General features: G+C 35.1%; 1 protein-coding gene across 1 annotated transcript in view; it reads right to left on the reverse strand.

Annotated features, from left to right (window-relative positions):
* The window catches only part of GPR174 (G protein-coupled receptor 174), a 30,206-nt gene extending 12,016 nt beyond the window's left edge, over positions 1-18,190 (reverse strand). Inside the window, exons 1-2 of the mRNA XM_040467886.1 lie at positions 18,137-18,190; positions 17,723-17,845 (exon numbers count right to left, since the gene is read on the reverse strand). The gene's annotated coding sequence lies outside the window, so the exon portion shown is untranslated. The remainder of the gene's footprint in view (positions 1-17,722; positions 17,846-18,136) is intronic.
* Between the last annotated feature and the right edge of the window lie 205 nt (positions 18,191-18,395).

The following is an 18,395-nucleotide window of genomic DNA, read 5'->3' on the forward strand; positions in this document are numbered from 1 at the left end:
CTCCAACATATGATAAATAAGATGTTTGGTATACAGGGACTTCTCAATAAATGCTTTAAAAAGACTTGATGAAGAAAAAATAGCAGTGAGGATAAAATAGACTAGTGTAAGCCAAAGGAATTCCCAGGAGCCCAGAATCCATAGTAGTCTGTCATGGGGGCTAGGAAAGAAATCTACTGGTCCTTTGTTGTATGTGAAGGCATAGCCAGGACTATCCAAATACTACTGGAGTGGGACAGATATGTGAAGACAAACTAGAACAATATTTCATAGGGACAGAATTCAGTGACCGAGCAGAGTTACAGGCTAATCATAAACATCACCAGACAAATCCAGCTGGACAGAAACAGATTTAATTAAAGTGGTGAATATTCTCAGGCACTTAAAAAAATATTTTTACTTATTATATTTCATGGATGGGAATCATTTAAGATATCAAAAAGATGGTGGAGGTCACTTCATCAATTTCTTCTAGAAAAATCATATGCCCTAAAAGTATTCTGTGTTACTTTCTGTTTTTTTTTCAACTCCCAAGACAGGACACATAAGCTGAGAGAAAGCAGGGTATGGGGGGGAAATACAAGTCATAGACATAGGACACCTGCTTCTAGTCTTCACTTTACCACTAATTGGTGAAATGACTTTGGAAAAATTACTTTTATCTCTGGGCCTCAATATTTCATCTGTAAAATTTAATAGTTAGACTGTATTATCCCTGAAGTTCCTTTGAGTTCTCACAGTTTAAAACTAGTACAAAGCTTGATTTGATTAGCCTGGGAAGAAGGTAAATAAGTGGATCCTAAGTTTACCTCCACCCAGGAATACGCCAAATAGCCACACCAGTGCATCTAACCCAGGCAACAACCCAAAGCTTGGCAAAACAGACTTTCCATAGTTAATCCTAGAGAAGAGATCACATAAAAATGGTAGTAGGGAAAGAAATGTGGTTATGAACCAAACTCCTGGTCAGAGTAACCACACATGGGAGGGACACCACAAGCATGGAAAAGAAGAGGAATAGGCCCCACAGCAGGCACCCTAGATACAAGGGACCTGCACTGGGCAGATGAATCCTCATAACATTTGACTTTGAAAAACAGTGGGGCTTAAATTTGCACTTTTACACTAAGAACAGCTTAACTCTGGGTGCTTTAAAAATCAGCATTTTTAACTGTGGAAGAGCCAGAGGGAAAATTGAATCCCAGCTATTAAAGAGACAGTATAATAAATAACCCACCCTGAAAGATACAACATAGAAGCAGCAGTTTAAAAAGTGCCTGAAGTATATGGGAAGGAGATTTATTTACTAATTTCAGAACATGTGCTGGAGTAACAAGATATTTAAAATACTTCAAAGACAAAATAACTGGTGGGCATGACTTCTCTCCCCATTGCCAACCTAAATAGCCAGATACCTGCTGAAACCAACTTGAACACTCTTCACCTAGTTTGCAAACACTGCAGGCCCCATCCCCATGTTCTGCATAGTTGCCTATCCAGTCCAACCCACTCAACAGTAGTCCTTCCAAAGTGAATCCTGCCCTGGAGAGAAGGAAAGATAACTACACACACAACCCAACCATGGCCCCAGCAGTGGGATGGGGACAGATATCTTGTCTGACTGCCAGCTCCACCTGCCAACAAAACTTCACAAAGAGAAAGCCCTTTTAATTTGGGGTCACTGCAACCCCAAGAGACAGACTGAAGGCAAACATCTAGGTCTGACTGCAGGTTCCACCCATCAAGTAAATCTTCTCAGGGGACAATGTAAGGAGAACACTCTGAAGTTCAGTGCAAAAGCAGCCCCAGAAAAAAGCAGGCATCTGGTCTGACCCAAGTATAATAATAAGGCAACCCTAGACTGGCCCCTTCAAGGTACAAGGACAAAAACCTGCCTACAACAGGCAAAGTAGGCCCTTACAGCCTACTGGACTTAAGGCAAACACAGTTCAACCACCATAGTAAGGTGCATGCAACACACATAGAAGACACCCCTGAAGTACCTGGTTCCAGTGACCAAGAGACATTGCCCTACAGTGCACTGCAGGATCTCATCTTCATAAGGCCATTACTGTCAAGATCAGACCATAACTGAACTTCCTAATACACAGAAACAAACACAGAAATTTAAACTACATGAGGAGACAGGGGAATATGTTCCAAGCAGAAGAGCAGGGAAAAATCACAGCAAAGGAGTTAAATGGAGTGGAGATTGGCAATATGCCTGAGACCTTAGGCAAAGAGACAGAAAATGTAAGAGAGAGAGAGAGAGAGAGAGAGAGAGAGATTGAGAGAGAACCAGTCAGAGATGAGGAACTCAATAACTGAACTTAAAAATACACTAGAGAGAATATATAGTAGAGGAAATAGGAAAACAGATCAGAGACCTGGGAGACAAGTTAATAGAAACTAACCAAGCTAAATGGCAAAGAAAAAATTAATAAAAAATGGGAATAGGTTAAGGGAACTCAATGACTTCATAAGTTGTAATAATATTGGAATTATATGGATTCCAGAAGGAAAAGAAAGAGAATAAAAGGACAGAAAGTTAATTTGACAAAAAAAAAAAAAAGCTGAAAAATTCCCTAATGTGGGGAAGGAAACAGATATCCAGATTCAGGAATCACAGAGAGCTACCAACAAAATGAAGCCAAGGAGGTTTGCACCAAGACACATAATAATTAAAATGGTAAAAAGTAGTGATAGAGAGCTTTAAAAGGAGCAAGAAAAAAAAAACAGTTACATAAAAGGGAAACCCCATAAGGCTGTCAGCTGATATTTCAGCAGAAATGTTTTCAGGGAGTGGGATGATATTTTAAAAGTGTAAAAAAAACTGTAAAAAAAAAAAAGAAACTGTAAAAAAAGAAAAAAAAACTGCAGAAAAAAAATTCTATCAAACAAGGCTACTATTCAAGATAGAAGGAGAATTTAATAAAGAGTTTCCAAGACAAACACAATTTAAAGGAGTTCATCACCACTAAACTTACCTTACAAGAAACATTAAAGGAAATTCTTTGAGTGGAGAGAAAATGCCATAATCAGGAGAAAATTAGAAGAGGAAAAATTTTTACAAGTACATAGAAACATAATAAAAGTAATAGATTGATCACTTATAAAAACCAGTGTGGAGGTTAAAGCACAAAAGCAGTAAATCAATTATATCAACAAAAATCAGTCAATTCACATAATAAAAAGATACACAGTATGACATCTATATATATAACATGGAGGGTGGAGTAAAAATTTAGTGCTTACTTAAAATGGTTTTAAACCTAAGCAACCATCAACATAATATAGATTCTTATATACATAAGGTGTTGTATATAAACCTAATGGTAACCACAAATAAAAAAACCTATAATGGAATTGCAAAAAGTATACTGAGAGGAACCCAAGCATATCGCTAAAGAAAGCCATCAAACTACAAGGGAAGAGAGCAAGAAAAAAAAAAAAAGGAACAGAGGAAAAAATACAACTGTAAAACAAGTAACAAAATGGCAGTAAGTGCATACTTATCAATAATTACTTTGATTATAAATGCAGTAAATGGAGCAAAGACACAGGGAGAAATAAATGTACAAAAAAGCAACATCCATCTATATTCTGCATACAAGAGACTCATGACAGACCTGAAGAAATCTGCAGATTGAAAGTGAAAAGATGTAAAAACATTTATCATGCAAATGGAAGGGGAAAAAAACTGGTAGCAGTACTTATATCAAACAAAATAGACTTTAAAACAAAGATTGTAACAAAAAACAAAGGACACTTTAAAACAAAGATTGTAACAAAAAAACAAAGTATTCTTTCATGTAATCATGAAATAATCAACAAAAATATATAACAATTGTAAATATTTATGGACTCAGAATGGGAACACCCAAAGAAATAAAGCAAGTATTAACAGATATAAAAGCAAAAATCTATAATACAATAAGGGACTTTAACATTTCACTTAAAAAAATGGATAGATCATCCAGACAGAAAATCAACAAGGAAACAGTAGCTTTGAATGATACATTGGAAAAGATGGAATTAATACATATTCAGAACATTTTATTCAAAAGCAGTCAAATGCACACTCTTTTCAAGTGCATATGCTACAGCTTCCAGAATATATCACATATTAGGCCACAAAAAAGCCTCATTTTTTTTTTAATTTTTTTTTATTTTTATTTTTGGGACAGAGAGAGACAGAGCATGAACGGGGGAGGGGCAGAGAGAGAGGGAGACACAGAATCGGAAACAAGCCTCATTTTTTTTAAAGTCAAAATCATATCTTGATTCTTTGTCAACAGCAATGGTATGAAACTAGAAATCAACCACAAGAAAAATCTTGAAATAACACAAATACGTGGAGGCTAAATAAAATGCTAGTCAACCATTAATGGGTCAACCAAGAAATCAAGGAGAGGGGCACTTGGGTGGCTCAGTCGGTTAAGCATCCAACTTCAGCTCAGGTCACAATCTCATGGTCCATTAGTTCAAGCCCTGCACTTCAGATTCTGTGTCTCCCTCTCTCTCTACCCCTCCTCTGCTGATGTTCTATCTCTCTCTCTCAAAATTAAATAATCATTATTTTTTTAAAGAAATCAAGGACAAAATAAAATAACAAATGGAGAGAAATGAAAATAGAAGCACAATAGTCAAAAATCTTTGGGATGCAGCAAAGGCTGTTGTGAGAAAGAAGATTATAATAACACAGGCTTACCTAAGGAATAAAAACAGCTTCAAATAAATAACCTAAACTTACACTTAAATGTGCTAGAAAAATAAAAAAAAATCAAAGCCCAAAGCCAGTAGAAGGAAGGTAAAAATAATGATTAGAATAGAAATAAATGACATGGAGACTAAAAAAACAAAAAACAAAAAACAAAACAAAACAAAAAAAAAACAGATCAATAAAACTAGGAACTGTTTCTTTGAAAAGACTGAAAAAAAATTGTTAAACCTTTAGCCAGTCACAAAAAAGGCAAATAAAATCAGATGAAGAGAAATAGCAACTGACACCAGAGAAATAGAAAGAATTTGTATTGACATGACAAAAAAATGTATGCCAAAAAATTGTACAACCTAGAAGAAATGTATAAATCCATGCAAATAATAACGCTTCTAAATAGAATCAGGAAGTAATAAAAAAATGAAAAGACAGATTGCTAGCAATGAAATGGACTCAGTAATCATAAACTCCCAGCAGACAAAGTCCAGGAACAGATGCCTTCATGGGTGAATTCTACCAAACATTAAAAGAAGAGTTACTACCTATACTTCTCAGAGCATTTCAAAAAATAGAAGAGGAAAGAAAGCTTCCAAATTCATTCTATAAGGCCAGCATTGCCCTAATACTAAAAACAGTTAAATACACTACATAAAACTACAGACCAATATCTCTAATGAGCCTAGATGAAAAAATCTCCAACATAATATTAGCAAACCAAGTCCAATAATACCTTTTAAAAAGTCACTAGGGCACCTGGGTGGCCCAGTTGGTTAAGTATCTGACTTCAGCTAAGGTCATGATCTTGTGGTTCATGAGTTCAAGCACCACATCGAGCTCACTGCTGTCAGTCTGTCAGCACAGAGCCTGCTTCAGATCCTCTGTGCCCCTTTCTGTGCCCTGCCCCCACTTGTGTTCTCCAAAATAAATAAATAAATATTTTGCTAAAAATCAGTCACCATGATCAAGTGGGATTTACTTTTTTTTAATATGAAATTTATTGTCAAATTGGTTTCCATACAACACCCGGTGCTCAGTCCAACAGGTGCCCTCCTCAATGCCCATCACCCACCCCCCTCCTTCCCACCCTCCCATCAACCCTCAGTTTATTCTGTTTTTAAGAGTCTCTTATGGTTTGGCTCTCTCCCTCTCTAACTTTTTTTTTTCCTTCCCAGGCACATAAAAAGATGCTCAACGTCACTCCTCATCAGGGAATTTACTTTTGAGATACAAGTGTGTTTTGATATTCTCAGATCAATCCATTAGATATACCACATTAACAGGAGAAAGGATAAAAGCCATATGTTCAACTCAATACATGCAGACAAAGCATTTGACAAAGTATAGCATCCATTTATGATAAAAACCTTCAACAAAGTAAGCTTAGAGGGAACACACCTCAACATAATGAAAGCCATATAATGAAAACTACAGCTAACATCATACCTAATGGGGAAAAACTGAGAGGTTTTTTTTCTAATATTTGGAACAAAACAAGGATATCCATTCTCGCCACTTTTATTCAACATAGTACTTGAAATCTTATCCACAGTAATCAGAAAAGGGAAAAAAAGGCATCAAATTGGTAAGGAAGAAGTAAAACTGTCACTATTGGGGCGCCTGGGTGGCTCACTCAGTTAAGCCTCTGACTTTGGCTCAGGTCATGATCTCACAGTCTGTGAGTTCGAGCCCCGCGTCAGGCTCAGTGCTGACAGTTCAGAGCCCGGATCCTGTTTCAGATTCTGTGTCTTCCTCTCTCTCTGACCCTCCCCCCGTTCATGCTCTGTCTCTCTATGTCCCCAAAATAAACAAATGTTAAAAATAAAATAAAATAAATTTAAAAAACTGGCACTATTTGCAGATGATATGATACTCTATATAGAAAACCCTAAAGATACTACCAAAAAACTGCTAGAACTGATAAATGAATTCAGCAAATTTTCAGGAAACAAAATTAATATAAAGAAATCTTTTGCATTTCTGTACACTATTAATGAAGTAGAAGAAAGATAAATTAAGAAAACAATCCCAATTACAATTGCATCAAAAATAATAAAACACCGAGGAACAAATTTAACCAAGAAGGTTAAATATGTACTCTAAAACTATAAAATACTGATGAAAGAAACTTAAAATGACACAATGAAATGGAAAGATATTTCTTGCTCACCGATTAGGAGAATAAATATTGTTAAAATGTCCATACTACCCAAAGAAATCTATACATATAATGCACTTCCTATAAAAAATACCAGCAGTATTTTTCACAGAACTAGACTAAATAATGCTAAAATTGGACATGGAACCAATAAAGACCCCAAATATACAAAACAATCTTGAAAAAGAAGAATAAAACTGCAGATATCACAATCCCAGATTTTAAGATATACTAGGAAGCTGCAATAATCAAAACAACATGGTACTGGGACAAAAATAGATAGAGATCAGTGGAGTAGAATACACAGCCCAGAAACAAATCCACACATTGTTAACAATTAAGCTATGACAAAGGAGAGAAGAATATATATTCGGAAAGATATGGTGTTAAGAAACCTGGACAGCTACATGAAAAAGAATGAATTTGGACGACTTCCTTACACTATATACAAAAATAAACTCAAAATGGATTAAAGACCTAAATGTGAGACCTGAAACCATAACATTCCTTGAAGAAAACATAGACAGTAATTTCTTTGACATGGGCCATAACAACATTTTCCTAGGTATGTTTCATCTGGCAAGTGAAACAAAAGCAAAATTAAATTGTTGGGGCTACACCAAAATACAAGACTTTCACACAGTGAAGGAAACCATCAACAAAACAAAAAAGCAACCTACTGAAAGGGAGAAGTTATTTGAAAATGATATGAATAATAATGGGTTATTTCCAAAATATATTAAGGACCTATACAACTCAACACACAAAAAAATGATCTGGTTAACAATGGGCAGAGGACCTAAAAACTTTTTTCCAAAGAAGACATACAGATGACCAGCAGACACATGGAAAGATGCTCAACATCATTAATCATCAGGGAAATATAAATCACAACCACAATGAGATATCACCTTACACATGTCAGAATGGCTAAACTCAAAAGTACAATAAATAACAAGTGTTGGTGATGATGTGAAAAAAAATAAACACTTGAGCACTGTTGGTGGGACTGCAAATTGGTGCAGCCACTGTGAAAAAAAGTGTGGAAATTCCTTGAAGTAATTAAAAATATAATTACAATAGATACAATAATTCCACTACTGGGTATTTGCCCAAAGAAAAAGAAAACACTAATTCTAAAAGATATATATACCCCTATGTTTATTGCAGCATTATTTACAATAGCCAAGATATGAAAGCAACCCAAGTGCCTATCCTTAGTTAATGGATTAAAAAAAGGTATAGAAAGTGATATTACTCATCCATAAAAAATAATGTGATCTTACCATTTGCAACAACATTAACTGACCTAGAAGATATAATGCTAAGCGAAATAAAGACAGTGTCTCTATTTTTTAAGCTCAAAAAGACTGAGATTTTATCAGTGGATTTAAGCTAATGTATCCATGACCAAGAAGTAGAAGATGTTATGCACAAACTTCACTGAGACCATGCAGGCACTTTCCCAGGAGTCTTTTATTTTTATAATTTTTAAATTTTTTTAATGTTTATTTTTGAGAGGGAGAGAGAGAGAGAGAGAACGAGTTGGAGAGGGGCAGAGAGAGAGGGAGACAGAATCCAAAGCAGGCTCCAGGCTCTGAGCTGTCAGCACAGAGCCTGACACAGGGCTCAAACCCATGAACCATAAGATCATGACCTGAGCTAAAGTCACACACCTAACTGACTGAGCCACCCAGGTGCCCCCAGTAGTCTTGTTTTAAATAATTCATGGGAACCATCACAGATCCAAGAAAAACGGAGGACAGTACCAAGGGAGGAGAGTAAGGGAGAGGTTTTAAATAATTTGTACCCTTCATATATTATACTAAACTTTCTCATCAGCCTACACATGGAGTAAATAATTCAACAAGTTCAGTCAACACAATCGTCTTGAGCATCTGGAGCAGTACGCAGTTTTTCTTTTTTTTTTTTTTTTTCTTTTGTCAGTATGCTGACAATTCAATAAGCCTTATTATATATTTTTTTTCAATTGCTGGTAGAAGTGATTGAATATTTTTTTTAAAATATTAAATTTTAGAATTATTTATTAATAATCTATTAATCTATATTAATGCTTTGTTGTTAAGAAACAAAGTAACTGAGGGCTAGAGAAAGCAAGGTATCCCTTCTTAGTTGCATAACAACTTAATGGCAAAGCCACTACTAGAACGTACATTTTAGGTAAAAAGCTTTGGGTTCTTTTATCCACATCACACTTCCAACTCTACACTCTCTAATATGTTAGTGGATACTTTAGTCCTCATATAGTCAGACCATTTGGATGTAAGCTTTGTTTACTTTATTAAGGGCTGTCAATCTTTAAATAGACACCAGTGTGTAAATCATTGAAAACACATGTCCTTCATTTTTGTTTCTTCAATGCAATAAGAGCCAGTGTTCTTACTACATGCAGAAAAAAAATCAACACCTATTCCTGTCTCTTCCCTCTCTCTTTATCCCCATTCCTACATACAGAAACACAGACATACAGACATCCATTTTTCACTGGCATGCAAGACTGGATAAAGTAACGAAAATGGGACAAATGTTCTTTTTTTTCCAGTCCTTTCCTGCTGCTACAATTTGCTACATTATCAGTCTAGGGAAAAAGAATTAAGTGAAGAGATGAGCAATACCTTGTTGTAAATCAAGTTACCATGCTGGAGAGAAAAAGAAGACATGCCTCTCTACTTGAAAACTGGTGGACTGTCAGCAGCAACACAATACACAAAATGAGAGAGAAATTGAACAAAATCGATTGCTAAATTGAGCAAGTCAAGTGCTAAGCTCTATAGAAAGCTGCCATAAATGTAGGGTAAAAACCCAGCACAGTTTTTAATATGGTTGGGTCATTCCATATGGCCTTTCTAAAAGCAGTTATTTTATTAAACCATAAAACTCATATTTCTATTTCTCATTTTTTCATCTTTAAACCTTATAACAGTTATGTTCCTTATAAATAATTTAAGGTTGAAGTTTGACCAAGCATAATGTTTCCATGTGCTGAAAGAAATCTGACAGGTGGAAGGCAGGTGTAACCTAACTTTTCCAGTTTATTTCAATCCAGTTGCACATGACATTTTGCAAATTTTAAGGAAGAATTCTAAACAAAGTAATTAGAAGTATCTATTAGGTATTTGCATGGTGATTAATACCCCTGAAAGAGAGGTGCCCTCAATCATACTATTCTCACAAATAGTGAAACTGAAAAATGAGGAAGTTTACTCCTTTGTTCAGGTTTATACCCCTAGCCAGTCCCAAAAGAGTACAATCTAAAGCTCAAATTTCTGATTCGTGCTTGCCGAAAATATAATTTAGAACAGAGTTCAGGGATGCATGTCTCAAGGTTCTTCCTCTACTTCCTCTTAGATAAGAAAGCATAGACATGGAGGGTGGGGTATAGAGAGCAGGAGGATGTGGGGAATAACCACATAATCATGAGACAGACTATCCTAAAACCTTGTACCTGTTAGTTAGTTAGCTAGTTAGTTAGTTTCTCAGAGTTCTGTTGATGGTTGGGTCAGATGGTTACAACACTGAGCTCCTAAACTTAAGTATGTGAATTAGATTTCATTAATTCTGTCTGTAATATAGCCATATATTGTATTCTGAACCTGTGACAGTCATCCTGTAACTACAAATCCTTGGTCCTATGGAAAAAAACTCCAATTATTAACCATACTACACTTGAAAAATAGTAAACACAGTAAATATTGGTTGAAGAGAAAGTATTTTATCTATGCTTTCTATGATCCCCATTTTTAATCTACTTTATTCCCTATTTTATCTGTTTTACTCCCCCATACTTCTTAGTTCACATGGCTTCAATATAAGAAAAGAATAACCAATTTTGAAATTGGTACATATTAATCCCCATGACCTATTTTACCCATCCCACCATCCACCTTCCCTCTGATAACCATCAGTTTGTTCTCTACACGAGTCAGTTTCTCATTTTTTTTGTTTCTTAAATTCCACATATGAATAAAATCATGTGGTATTTTTCTTTCTCTGACTGATTTCCTAAGCATAATACTCTCTAATTCCATCCACATCATTGCAAGTGGCAAGATTTCATTCTTTTTTTATGACTAATATTCCATTACATATACATATGGCGTGTCTGTGTGTGTACATTCACTTTATACATTCATCAGTCACTGGACACTTGTGTTGTTTCCATAATTTTTCTATTGTAGATAACGCTGCTATAGACATCAGGGTGCATGTATCCCTTTGAATTAGTAGTTTTGTATTCTTTAGGTAAATACTTAGTAGTTCAATAGGTCGATCACAGGGTAGTTCTATTTTTAACTTTTTTTTTAATATATGAAATTTATTGTCAAATTGGTTTCCATACAACACCCAGTGCTCATCCCAAAAGGTGCCCTCCTCAATACCCATCACCCACCCTCCCCGCCCTCCCACCCCCCATCAACCCTCAGTTTGTTCTCAGTTTTTAACAGTCTCTTATGTTTTGGCTCTCTCCCTCTCTAACCTCTTTTTTTTGTTTCCTTCCCTTTCCCATGGGTTTCTGTTAAGTTTCTCAGGATCCACATAAGAGTGAAACCATATGGTATCTGTCTTTCTCTGTATGGCTTATTTCACTTAGCATCACACTCTCCAGTTCCATCCACGTTGCTACAAAAGGCCATATTTAATTCTTTCTCATTGCCATGTAGTATTCCATTGTGTATATAAACCACAATTTCTTTATCCATTCATCAGTTGATGGACATTTAGGCTCTTTCCATAATTTGGCTATTGTTGAAAGTGCTGCTATAAACATTGGGGACAAGTGCCCCTATGCATCAGCACTCCTGTATCCCTTGGGTAAATTCCTAGCAGTGCTATTGCTGGGTCATAGGGTAGGTCTATTTTTAATTTTCTGAGGAACCTCCACACTGCTTTCCAGAGCGGCTGCACCAATTTGCATTCCCACCGGCCGTAGCAATCTCTTACTCGACACATCCCCAAAGGCAAGGGAATTAAAAGCAAAGGTGAATTACTGGGACCTTATGAAGATAAAAAGCTTCTGCACAGCAAAGGAAACAACCAGCAAAACTAAAAGGCAACCAACGGAATGGGAAAAGATATTTGCAAATGACATATCGGACAAAGGGCTAGTATCCAAAATCTATAAAGAGCTCACCAAACTCCACACCCGAAAAGCAAATAACCCAGTGAAGAAATGGGCAGAAAACATGAAAAGACACTTCTCTAAAGAAGACATCCGGATGGCCAACAGGCACATGAAAAGATGTTCAACGTCGCTCCTTATCAGGGAAATATTTTTAACTTTTTGAGGAACTTCCATGCTATTTTCCAGAGTGGCTGCACCAGTTTGCCTTCTTACCAAAAGAGATCCTCTTTCTCCACATCTTTCCCAATGCCTGTTGTTTCTTGTGTTGTTGAATTTAGCCATTCTGACAGGTGTGACATGATATCTCATTGTAGTTTTGATTTCTATTTCCCTGATGATCAATGATGTTGAGCATTTTTTTCATGTGACTGTTGGCCACCTATATGTCTTCTTTGGAAAAATGTCTATTCATGTCTTCTGCTCATTTTTAATTGGATTATTCTATTTTGTAGGGTTTAGTTTTATAATTTCTTTATATATTTTGGATAGTAAACCTTTATCAGATATGTCATTTGCAAATATCTTTTCTCATTCTTTAGGTTCCCTCTAGGTTTTCATGATTGTTTCCTTTGCTGTGCAGCAGTTTTTTATTTTTATGAAATCCCAGAAGTTTATTTTTGCTTTTGTCTCCTTTGCCTCGGGAGATATATCTAGAAAGAAGTTGCTATGGCCAATATCAAAGCGGTTACTGCCTGTGTGATCTCCTAAAACTTTCATGATTTCAAGTCAACACATTCAGGTATTTAATCCATTTTGAATTTAGTTTTGTGTATGGTGTAAAAAAGTGGTCCAGTTTCTTTTCTTTTCTTTTTATTTATTTATTTATTTATTTATTTTTTTTTTGCACGTTGCTGTTCATTTTTCCCAACACCAATTTTTGAAGAAACTCTCTTTTTCCCATTGGATATTTTTTCCATATAGTTGTGGGTTCATTTCTGGGTTTTCTATCCTTTTCCATTGATTGATGTGTCTATTTTTGTGGCAGCAGAATACTGTATGATCATTAAGGTTTGTAATATAACTTGAAGTCATAAATTGTGAAGCTTAATTTAAAACAAAATTTTTTTCTATAGTTTGTAGTCACTGTCTTGCTACTTTATTCACCTTTGTAATCAGGGTGTCTCTATTTATACATATTGATGTGACATCAATCACAAATGTCAAGAAAACATTTTCTTCTGGAGGTTTGGAATTAAATGGCTGTTGAAAAAACACATTTGATAAATAATAAATCAATCGATCTTTTAGATGTCATTTATTTTCTGGCACACCATTTGGTCTGACACACTCAACATAGAGGAACCACTCAGTGTAACAGATTTTCAGTTTTAAAGAACTTGGGGTGCCTGGGTGTCTCAGTCAGTTAAACATCAGACTCTTGATTTTGGCTCAGGTCATGATCTCACAGTTTGTAAGTTTGAGACCTGCGTCATGCTCTACACTGGAAGTGTGGAGCATGCTTGGGATTCTCTCTCTCTCCCTCTATCTCTCTTTTCTTCCCCCACTCACTTGCATATATGCTCACTCTCTCTCAAAATTAATAAATAAACTTGAAAAAATAAAGAACCAACTCACAGGTCACCTTGTATCACCTAAAAATGAGTAGATATTCCAAACAGTAAATAAGTATCATTAATGTTATCCTATAAATAAAGTGTAAGAATTATTTTAGCATATAAAAATAAGTCATTAACCTATAAGAAATATCTGGTAAAAGAGGGGGGAAACGTGTACTCTAAAAACTATAAAAAGAAAACTATGAAAAAAAACTATGAAAGAAATTGCAGACAACACAAAAACATGGAAAGACATTCCATGCTCATAGATTGGAATAACAAACATTGTTAAAATGTCTATACTACCCAAATCAATCTACATACATATACATATACATATACATATACATATACGTATATTCAGTCAAGTGTCCATTGACTGATGAATGGATAAAGAAGATGTGGTGCATAGATATCACACCATTATATTTTCATACATATAATGGAATATTACTCAGCCATCAAAAAGAATGAAATCTTGTCATTCACAATGAAATGAAAGGAATTTGGGATTATGCTAAGTGAAATAAGTCAATCAGCAAAAGACAGATACTGTATGTTTTCATTCATAAGTGGAATTTAAGAAACAAAACAAAGGAGCATAGGGAAAAATAGAGGGAGACAAACTAAGGATTAGACTCTTGACTATAGAGAACAAAGTGATGGTTACACAAGGGGAAGTGGGTGGAGGAATGAGTTAAATAGCTGATGGTAATAAAGGAGTGCACTTGTGATGAGCATGGAGTGTTGTATGGAGGTGTTGGATCACTAAACTTTATACCTGCAACTAATACTATACTATATCTTAGGTAACTGGAATTAAAAAAAAAAACATTTAAAAAAGAAATATCTGGTAATATGTTATTAGCTTATGAGAAATATCTGAATATGATCTACCAAGTAAAGCTGAAAAGAGTTTTAACTGAGTAACTATAATTATAACTAAATTACATGCTCTCTTCTGCTTCTGAGAATGTGGAAGAAGCCTTGCCATTCCCTTTCATAAATAGTGTGGCATTGAGCAAAAGCTTTTGGAAGAAACGAATATATTTTCAAGAAGTAAGGAAGGAATTGAAGGGCTTTTTGAGTTCATGACTTAAATTGCATATATTTTAGGTACCTAGTGAGATATTAATTATGCTGTCCAAGATACATTTGAGCCTAAATGGACAGCATTGGCTCATGTTCTGGGCTCAAATCATGCTTTTCATGATCCACCTGCCGATCATGGCCAATGGTTTAAACTTCTGTTTCCTCACTAGCTAGTTAGATTTAGTGAAGTTCTTGGCCCGTACCCATCCCCAGACTTGATTTTGGTTAAATTCCTGTACTTCTGATGATTTCTCAGGAACTCTGTCTGCATCTTGATTTCTGGCTGATACTAAGGCAGTCATTGCTACAAGTAAAAGTTATTCCTCTGAAGCACACTCTCCTCTATGGATTATCTTTCAATGACTATACCAAGAAAACCCACTTTAATTTTCAAGTCCCAGATATTATGCTGTTATATGATAAGCAGTAATAATCAAGGCAATAATGACTATACCCTTTTCTGTATTCACATACTACCAGTTATTATAATATTAACTTCCTCACACTTTATTCTAAGGCTGTTTTACCTTTATTTTTACCCTGTAATCTTTACTCCTTTCTCAAATTTGGAATATCCTAGACCTCAGAACTTCCTGAGTACTTTCTGATGTTTTATAGCTTGCCCAAACTTTTGCACTTGCACATAATAATGCACAAAAGCATCCAGTACATGGACATGTCTGTATTAATGTTTATTATATCATTTTGTTTAATTCATTTTAATTTTGGGTTTTTTTCTGTGGGAACAGTAGAATAATTTTCTCCTATTCTTGCAAGAAAACCATATTAAAGCCCAGCAAAGCAAAATTTGCTAAATTATCAGGGCCCTTGGGAGAAGCCTGAAGTGTGCCCCTTCATTCTTGAGTGATTTCAAAAGGACATCTTTAACATTTCCCAATGATTAATACATATGGCTCTTAATCCTTAAGCCTTATTCAGCAGTAATAAAAAAGTAAAATGAGCACTGATGAGGTATCAGAGACCTAAGTTGCAGTCTTTTCTCTGTCATAGACTCACAGAGGTACTTGGTTCGGTCACTTCAATTCTCTGAATCTTTAAAATGCAAACTGTCAATCGATGTCACTTTTCAAAGCATAAAAGAGTCTTAGGTGTTTTTCCATTGCTCCTGTAAGTGACAGGTTTTGAATCCGTTTCTAATAATTTCCTTTAACTCGTGGTCTGCAGACTGATTCTCTAGACCTATGTCACAAGACAAAGGCTTTTGGGATGTAACTTTAATGGGCAAGGGAAACAGCACTATCTGTAGTTCTTTCTTTCAGGATTAGGCAAGGGTCAGAAGAAAGAGTTTAATTTCCTTTTCGGTTCTGAGCATCTGATTGGTGCTAATAGTGTCTATAAAAGGAAAGTATAAAGCATGCTTCTTTCTACTTTTCATTTCACTTACCTAGTACACAGGGGGAAAATTGAGTTCATTCATTCCTAAGAGTCTCTAGGTGAAAATTCAGTGAGATTTTTGGAGGAATCAATGTCCCACTTTGTATTTATTCACCTTTACAATATTCTGTACCATACTGTACCAGCCCACACAGAATTGGTATATTAAATGATTCTTGTCTCACAGAAATGTAACTATTGAAAACATACAGTAAGAGAGAGCAGTACATGTGTTTACAAGTACAAAGAATATTTTCTATAATAAAAAAATACCCCCTCTGATACAAAGTTCCTGGAGGATGACTTTCATGTGATCCAGATATTTACTAATGTGGCTGGTGGAATCTTTCCTTGGGATGAAAAACTTGAATCCCATCTATAAGATTAATGCCTTTGCCACAATACCTGATATTTACAGCAGCTGCCTGAAAGAAATACTCCTTGCTGAATGACCCAAAGCTCTCTAACAAATTTAGCTCTAGTTGAATAAAATAATAACTTTTTTACTTCCCTGGAAAGATTAGAGCAGTATAAAATAAAGTCCATGAAAAAGAAATTAAAAAACAAAACGAAGTCCAAGGACACCACTGTTGACAGTAGAGAAAGGAAGGAGCAGAAAATCATTTGAGATTTTTATCTTGGGTCATGTTGCACCATGGACATACATCCTTTCCTTTTTTAAAATCTCTAAATGCAGCTTCTAGACGTTACATGCTACTGATAGCCTTATCATTGGGTTTAAAGTTAGAAGGTGCCTTCCTCAATATTTTCTACTTGAGCATAAAAGAAAAGCAACACGCAAACCAGAAAACAATTTTACTTACATTTTGTCAAAATATGTTGATGATGAGTATCTAAAAATGTAAATTTAATATAAAATCATTTAACCCATTATTGATTGTAATGTACTGATTTATTCTGATAGATAAAGCTTATGTATGAGAAACAGAGTAAATAAGTCTCTTGTCTTCTTATTTCTCCTCTCTCATTATAAACATGTTTTTGTTATTGTTGTTTGTTATTGTTGTTGTTGTTGTTGTTGTTGTTCTGGAGTGCTTTCTTTGAAAGCAGAATCTTTACACTTAACATTAATTACAATTCACTTTTACAGTAAAAATGTATAACTTTTACAAGCTGATAAGAATATATATTCATGTTGGTAAATGTCCTGAGACATTATAGTTCTTATTTTTTAATCATAGCTCATTTTGAAAATAACAGAAATCTAACCATTTAAATCATTTATCAGAGAAACTATCACCTCCAAAAAGTTATAACTAAGAGTAGATAAAAAAACATCCTGCATGTTCTGCAAGTAACTCTACTTAATATAGAGTTGCTTAAATTACAAATGTTCACAGGGCTATTTTATTCAATATCAATTGAGTGAAACACATTAGAAAAAAACCTCTCCATGTCAAACTTAAATTTATCCCCTTTAAAAGTTACCTCCCCCTTCCCATATTAAGCAATCAAGTGTATAATTATTTTTGTTTGTGCAAATACTAAGGAAATGACATACAAGGATGGTCCAGGTTCATGATATCCATACCACCCTTAGATCTGACAGATTACCCAGAACTTGGTGTGAAGAGAACAGTTCTAGATATTAATGGTAAAAGATACAGATAAGATCTAATTCATTAAAAACTGGAGCCTACCGTTTCAGTTTCTTTCTGTTTTCTCCAATGATTTCCAAAGAATTCAAGTGACAGCCACTTCAACAAGGATGCTATTGATCTGTACCTCAATTCCAGCTCCTTGTTCTGAGAAAAACCAACATCCTTTTCCATCACCAAAAAACAAACAAACAAAAAAAAAAAAAAACCAACTTCTTAAAAATGAGATAAAGAAAGACAAAAGGAAAGGAGATAGAGAAAGAGTGAAAGATAAAGAAGAAAAAGAAAGAAAAGAAAGGGAGGGAGGAGGGAGATAAAGAGGGAAGAAAGAGTAAAAATAAAACAAAATATAATAAAGCCAAAACAAAAATGAAGATAGCAAAGGTAAAAAAAAGAAAGAAAGAAAGAAAGAAAGAAAGAGAGAAAGAAAGAAAGAAAGAAAATTATCAGCATTACCTAACCACTACCATGTTGGAAAACATGGTAGTGAGATGTCAGCGTGAAATGTGCAAGCTTCTGTGCACACTGAACATTTCCGTTTTCCAGGCGGTAGCTTGAGCTAGCAAGCTTGCCTGTGCTTGTTCTCTCTCTCTCTTCTCTCTCTCTCTCTTTTCTCTCTCTGTCTCTCTCTCTCCCTCTTTATCTCTGATTAATTATGAAGAACTATTTTATGGGCTGTAAATACAGGCTGCAAAGCTTCACATTAAGCAAATAA

Source organism: Herpailurus yagouaroundi, unplaced genomic scaffold (assembly GCF_014898765.1).
Source record: "Herpailurus yagouaroundi ecotype Mexico unplaced genomic scaffold, PumYag 67623, whole genome shotgun sequence".
NCBI lineage: Eukaryota > Metazoa > Chordata > Mammalia > Carnivora > Felidae > Herpailurus > Herpailurus yagouaroundi.